Source organism: Gadus chalcogrammus, chromosome 20 (genome assembly GCF_026213295.1).
Source record: "Gadus chalcogrammus isolate NIFS_2021 chromosome 20, NIFS_Gcha_1.0, whole genome shotgun sequence".
Classification (NCBI taxonomy): domain Eukaryota; kingdom Metazoa; phylum Chordata; class Actinopteri; order Gadiformes; family Gadidae; genus Gadus; species Gadus chalcogrammus.
This window is the reverse complement of record NC_079431.1, coordinates 20,507,232-20,514,853: the sequence shown is the minus strand read 5'-3', so window position 1 is coordinate 20,514,853 and position 7,622 is coordinate 20,507,232. Positions and strand designations below refer to the sequence as shown.

At 41.9% G+C, this 7,622-nt stretch overlaps 1 long non-coding RNA gene across 1 annotated transcript; it reads right to left on the bottom strand.

Annotated features, from left to right (window-relative positions):
- Positions 1–4,223: 4,223 nt before the first annotated feature.
- Positions 4,224–6,382, bottom strand: LOC130373142 (uncharacterized). The gene is made up of 3 exons (XR_008893483.1): positions 6,296–6,382; positions 5,685–5,762; positions 4,224–5,531 (listed from the first exon to the last, which is right to left on the bottom strand). It is a non-coding gene; the product is annotated as an uncharacterized LOC130373142 (long non-coding RNA).
- Between the last annotated feature and the right edge of the window lie 1,240 nt (positions 6,383–7,622).

Below are 7,622 nucleotides of genomic sequence, written 5' to 3'. Positions count from 1 at the left end.
CGATAATGCATACAATACTGATAAGAAACAATGTTTATAATGTATTGCGTGACATCATTAAATAGAACCACAGTTACCGCATATCATATGTTATATCATGCAGGTTTTCTTTGCCGAAATTTATTTGAGGACTCATATTTCTGAAGTTGCGGAAGAAAACCTTATTCCATGTGTGAATTAGGCCATATTATTTGGCTATAAACAGAGCCATTTGAAGTTTGAAATTCATGTGCATCTGTCTCATCGGAGGCTGCAGACGCGCTGTCAAAATATTAACTCTTCAGGTTAAAATGCGCTCATGGCTCTTAAAGGGGATGGGAGCTGGCACTCTCATTGGTTTATTTCACGTTACGCCCAAACCACACCTATGGGTGATTAGGCTACCTCAGACCAACCCTTTTTAGATATGCGCCGGGCGCAAGAGTCATTTTCGCGCCGGTAAACTAACGACATCGCCGTAGAACCGCCCACTAAGCTACTTGCGCTTGGCGCTTCTCACTTGCGTTTCAGACCGTTAAAATAGGGCCCTAACTGTGATTTGTGCATATAACATTGAATTTAATTGAAAAAGTTGCGTGATTCAGTTTTTTCTCCTTCCCCAATGAAAGCGAGTGGAGGCGAGAGTTTTTCTCCTGCTCACAAATATTCTAGTCTAGCAATTAGCATACACTGTATATTATTTCCATGAAACTAACATTTATTATCTAGACATTTTTCTTGCAACCATTCTGTAATGGAAAGCAATACTTTATGATTTACTTCATAATACAGTAGTGAAATTGGTATTTTAGACTGGCCAGGTCAACCTTGAGAAAGAGATTATATGCATTGGATTCAAATGAACAATGATGATTTACCAGCTGGTTTACAGAATGTCGTGTGTCTTGTCTAGTGTCTGCAGAAAGGACTGCCCAGCATCACCTCTCATGCTCTTTTGTTTTTATTATACTGTATATTATTTGAGAATTTGTTTTCATGAGTTAGAAATGTTGTTTGGATAAAAATAGACCCTGGATTATTCAAGATTGATGATTGCGAAATCATCTTCTCGGAGAACTGCAGTTAAAGTCGATTACTGTGAAAGAAGTGGTAATCCACTGTGATGTACTGTTCTGGCTGTTACTTTATTTGAACAGTTTGCCAATTATAACAAGCAAACATGTTTTAGCAGACACAAAAAAACCTCTTCAGGCGCAGGCTTCAGGCGTTCAAATTTTAACTAACGGCAGCCAAAGAATGCTGCTGGTTCGACTTCGCTGAGCGGGCACTTCTAATGTTCCTTTGTCAGAGCGATAGAAATGAGGTGTCTGGGAATAAATGTAACAACCTTTTAGTGTTTACCAATTACAGCCATGCATGGGTTGACTGAGGTCATTCCACTTTGGATCAAAAACGAATAGGGCATGTAATTTTCAAAATAAATTAATTACTTAAGTGGTGGCTGAGACCGAGGTGTTCTTTGCAGAGGAATATGTCTTTTACACTCAATGAGGGTTTGGTCGGTCACTGGATGTTCCATTAGTTTAGGCCTGTGGAGTCTCAATGGGAACTGGGAATCAGAAATCCGGTTTGTGGAAATAAATAAAAACAAAGCAAAGTAACAAAATCTTGGAGATGCCCAACAATAAGTGTGCCATACTTTCTGCAAGACATGTGCTGACTACGATTGAATGGAAGCAAAAATACATGGGAGTATATATGCTCTGAGCTAACGGCTTCTTCTGCGTTACCTAAGTAATCCTCACTACCGGTTCAAACCTTTTTATGTTGAAATGGTTTATGCTGTTCAACCCCTCTATTGGTTTGATCATATCAACAGAAATATTTGTCCATAATCCTGATTTAGAGCCTTCCCTCACTCCAGTCTTTGTTGCTGCGTCGGAACAAGGCTAGAACTGAGCCCACCTGTAATGAACAGAGTTTATAAGGAAGCCTCATTCACGCCTCCCCGACCTTCAAGATATTAGACCAGGTCTTTTTGAAGTCTGTGTCATATTGTCTTCCTGCGATCTTGTTGTGTGTAAGCCTGTGTTGTGTTTTGTGGTTTGAAATGCCCAGGTTTGTGTCCTTTGAAATAAACGAGGGACTGGCTCTGGAGATAGATGGACGGCAGCTTTAGTGTGCTCTCCATGGATTGTGGTTGGTATTTGATCCTTTAGGAAATTAGCATTGCATTTCCATGAATCATAAAGATATGAGAAGGTTGTTGGTTCCAACAACCTGTATTCACCCGTTGACTTTCTTATCCTATGAGTTCCTGTTTGGATTTTCATCTCCTTGGCATCCCCTCATCTACCTCCCTCCCGGTTCGTCAGCAGCCATCCGTCCATCTCTAGGATATCTCTTCCGCCTCTGTCTGCTTCTTCTCGTCTTGTTGGGGGGATCGGGGAATTTCCCAGAGGGCTAACATAGCCCCCTAGAACCCACAGCCCATCACAACAGCTCTGCTCCCCGGCCACCACATGAGAGGACCTGTGTGTGTTTGGGTGTGTGCTGGGTGGCTGGTTAAACGGTTGGGTGGGTTTGCTACATGTTCTGTGTGATTTATATTCATGGATTTTAAAAACGTATAGAACATCAACATATTTACAGCAAAAGATACTCCAAAGCAATCTCAAAGCATTGCCGTTAACATCCATAGTGAAATCAAACGGTGTGGGTGTGTTTTTACGACCAGATGGCTGTCAGTGGTGACCACTCCCTGCCAGACCTTTCTCTTCGTTAGTCAGGCTCCCGTATATGACTAAGCTTCCGGTTCTACGAACCTTGTCATGAGTGTGGTTGATGTCTTCTTTAGGAGTAACAAACAATTTCAGTGCTGTCCCCTGATTGGCTGTTCAGGAACACAACCACATATTCAGTGATTGCCATTCAATACGTCAGCCTTTAGTTGCCAGAGGCAGGAGAGGAGGTAGCTAGGTCAGCCTAGAGATTGTGAGTTTGATCCCTCATGTCCGCAGTCTACCCCCATAGGCCTCCTTCAGCAGGATGTTGGCAACTGCAATCTAATACCATGTGCTCTCTGCCAGGCTCTTTGGATGAAAGGCTAAATCTGCTAAATGATTAATTACTAGATAAATAGTTCACTAAACTATCAATGACAGCTTACCTGGATTATGCATCAAATGATTTCCACCGCATCAATAACATTTTATAACATTAAAGTAAGAAAATACTATGACCACATTCTACCTGTCATATGATTAACACTAATTGTTTCTTTAGAACATCACTTCATACCACAACCATTATATCATGTCACCTTGACACAAAGAGCCATTCTTATTCACCACTACCTGAGGCGAGGAAAGAAACGGCCATATTACTCTTCATAAAGAGACGCATTCATAAGGAAAGGTAAAAGTATGATCAAAACACAAACGTTGCAGCCCGAGGTCCAACGTTAAATATTCTTATTACACGGGTCTTTTCAACGTTCCGTTCACTTGCATGGGCACTTCACAACTTCCGGCGGTGAATTATTTTTTGATAATTCATTGGCAACGGATTAATAATGACCGCTGTCAAGGTAAACAAAAGGACTTCTTGCCTTTGGTATCACTCCGCACGTAGTCCGGTAATTTGTCAATGTAATAAGCAGGATATGTATCAACCCAGAGCTATAGAGAGAGAGAGTTGCGACACGCAATGATCTCGCCGACAGGGTGGTCACGTGGTTGTCACGTGGTTCATGTAAGCCTCAATAGTTCCAAACACGCCGCGCTTTCAATGTTATTCTATGGGACGACAGCAGAGATTTCAATATTAAATGGTAAATATTAATGAAAAAATCACATACAAGTATTTGTCTGACTGTTATTGCATTATTGCATATTTGTAAATGTCAGTTTTAGATTTAGAGCGGTAGGGGGGCAACTGAAAGCTATTTATAAGTACTATTACTTAGATACGTTTTTAAGTTTTGGAAGAAAAGCTTCACGTTCGTGTTAGCATACTGGCCTAACCTTAACTTTTACCTTACATCTGTGTTGAAATCAAAGTATTCAAGATGTTCTACCATGATCATTTAAAGATATAAGCCACACAAAGTATCAAATATATTAAAGAATAACAACTCATTACGCTTGGATGAATGAAATTGTATTTTTTTTATTAAACAATTAGTGTGACAAGAACAAGTGATTGCGATTGTGTGAACAGATTCAACAATGGACACAGCAGGGAACACTATATACTTAACCATTAACATATAACGTTGCAAATATACTATACTTTATGCCATTACAATACTTAGAATAGCCCTGAGCAAATTCAAAATGGGTTTAGGAGGGAGGATCCTCGTTTGGTCATGAACTCTGACCTCTAACCTATTCTCAAAAGTCGGGGCATAAGTGGTTGAGGAACAGTTGTTACCCGCTCTGTGATCTTCAATGGTGTCATGGTTCATTGGTTACAACTAACATTTTATAGATCAATGGTCATACCATGGTTGGCTGTGCAGCATTTGGATGCTCCAATCGGTCCGAGAAGGGTTATCACGGCTTCCCCAAGGACCAAGAGCGCAGGGAGAAATGGATGGCAATGGTCAGCCGTCAAAACTTATTGACAGTCAGCAACAGTCAAAAACGATGTAACGTAATGTTCAGATCACTTGCTAGCATTTCAAAGGGCATAATAATTCTAAGTGTAGAGAATTATGACTTTCCAATGATATTTGAAGTGCAATGGAAACTGATCTTACAAGCCTACCTACAGGTACACTTTGAAAATGACCAATTCAAAGCCACAAAAGTAGATAGGATGTTGAAGTTGAGGCCCGATGCAGGCCCAACAGTTTTCATCCATCGCCCTAAACCGAAGAGGAGGAAACCCCCTTCTGTGAGGGTGCCTCCGGAACCAAGTGCAACGGACCACACATATTGCGCCAAATTAAACTTCGGTATGATCCATGCAGCTAACAATATTCCCCATTTCATGTAATTCAAGGATAGACTACACTCCTAATGAGATTAAATAATTCATATTTGTACATTCAGTTTAAAAAACAACCAGAAGGCAGGGATTCTCTGAGGATTTGCACACAATGTAGATAATCGACACATTTCTACCCAATTAACAATTGCCGGTAGATCCATTTATAAATTGTATTGGTTTCTGATTGTGGCAGATGATTTAATTCACATTACAGAAATGTTTTGCTTTAATTCATTTTCTTACATTGGAGATGACAGTAGTTGCAAATGCAAAGGCAAAATGCATATAACAGCAACATTACCTTGTAATTGTTACAGAGATTGAGGGAGAAATTTAGGTGGATTTCAAGAGCGTTGAAAAGGACATCACAGGAGACAGAGAGAGCAATCAAGAGGCCACATTGCCAGGGGCAGGTGATTCAGGGGCAGGTGATCCAGTGGCAGGTGATCCAGTGGCGGGTGATCCAGGGATTTGTGTGCCGAGGGCCAGTCAGTTAGGGGTCAACAGTGAAGGAATAACTTTTGCCAGGGCCAGCTGCTCCAGGGACCAGACTGCCAGGGACTGATGGGGCGACTGTGGAGGACCTAATAAGGCAACTAGAAAAGGAAAAATTAATGAGAAGGAGAGAGGGCAGAGAGGGCTATTGCAAAACAAAAAAGAATCAATTTGGCACTAAGAAAGAGAATCAATTTGGCACTAAGAAAGAGAAACAATTCAGTCAACAAGAAGTTAAAACGAAAAAGCCATACAGGTTAAATTGACCGCCCATCATAATCAGCATTGTTGAATCGGCGGCATCTGTAGGGCTTCATGTGCTGAACATCACCCTTTCCAGGATATAATTAAACAAACACTGTTATTTCTACTAGCTATCGCATCATAAAACCCGTCCTTAAATCAACCTAAATTATCCTAGTAATTCAACATAAATAACTAACTAAATAAAAGTTAGATTCACTAGTACTGAACTTTGTAATTGTTGGTGTAGATACCATCACATGGTGCAGTCGAGCTAACAAACTAGCAGGCAATCGGTCGTCTACCAAGATAGAAATATATATAATTACGCTGTGCATATACAAATAAATATCAATATATGCATCATAAAGGTCCGGATACAATATAGACAGTTGACAATTCAAAAGAGGTAGCTATTTAATCAATTTACCCCTGGAGATACCTTCACAGATGGTGAAATCGAGCTGACAAACTAGCAAGCAATCGGTCGTCTACCAAGATAAATATATATATAATTACGCTGTGCATTTACAAATAAAGATCAGTATATGCATCATAAAGGGCCTCTGATACAATATAGACAGTTGACAATTCAAAAGAGGTAGCTATTTAATCAATTTACCTCAGAAGTTACTCGGCGGCCAGCAATGGAAATGAACGGTCTCCTACGCCGTAAAATGGTTGTTTGGAACTATTCGAGGCTCCATACCCTGGAAGTAGGCGCTACAACGGAGTCCAATGGAAGTGTCGCAACTCTCTCTCTTTATAGCTCTGTATCAACCCAAGCGCTGTCGGTTGCTAAGCGACGACAACGATGTCAACGTCTTGGGCGGACTATTTCTCTGCTGATCAACACTATGAATGCTGGTAACAAATACATTGTAAATAAATTGTTTCGTTTTGGCAAGTAGCCGTGTAATAAGCGGGATAATGTATAGAACTTTGCCGGTCATTATCGTAAAATAAGCCCCTTCATGGCGAAGCAAGACACCTCCGCTGCGTGTCGGTGTCCTGTTCGCCCTGTCGGGGCTTATTTTCTCGATAATGACCGGCGTTCTATACATTATCCCTTACATATTCTAGCTACATCATGTTAAATAAAAAATCCATGGCACACCAAATGCAGTACTAATCACAGAGTGCTTGCCTTCACACTGTCTACGGGTACCTTTGGAGGTCTAGGGGGAGATGATGTAGGATCCAAGCCAACGATAGGGATGAATATGTTCGACTGAAGGATGGTAAAACTGTGTTTGCATATGTTACGGTTTATTATGACTAGTTAGTCATCTAGCGCATTGCAGCACGTTTTTACGAGCTAACTACAAAAATGTCTAGGTCAGGTAGGGGTTGAGGTTCCTCAAAGGATGCCCACAAATCCCCTGCCGACTTTGGGCCACAGAGCCGAAACCTTTGGGCTGGGACTCAAACCCCCTAGCCACCGTGCTGTCCCAATCTGGTGACCCCCAGCTGCATGATGGGGAGAACTCGTTGTAAACATCTGTGTGGACACTCCCACTTGTGATGTCACAAACAGCTCCATTAAAAAGGCTTGTAATGAGTCATGAAGCTCACACCTGGCGGTGAGACAGGCCCTCTGAGAGCTGTGTGGAGAGAGGATGTTTGCCCTCCACTTAGCCTCACATAAACGGTTTCATTTATTTTCCCTGAAGGTGGAATTTCCCTTTAAGTAGGGGCCCATCAGTCATGTGACAGCGAGGTATCTCCTGCTCCTCTCATGTGGTCGCTCCGGCGGAGATAAAGGCTATACGTGACGCTGGGTGGTAGGTGAGCCTTTCGTGTGCCCCCCCCCCCCCCATCTGTGGCATATCTCTTTGTTAACCACCAGCCCCCCCCCGCGCCCCCCCCCCCCCCCCCCCCCACACACACCCTGCAGAAGTATATATGCATTGACAGTCACACACCTTTGCTGTACATGGATGGACACA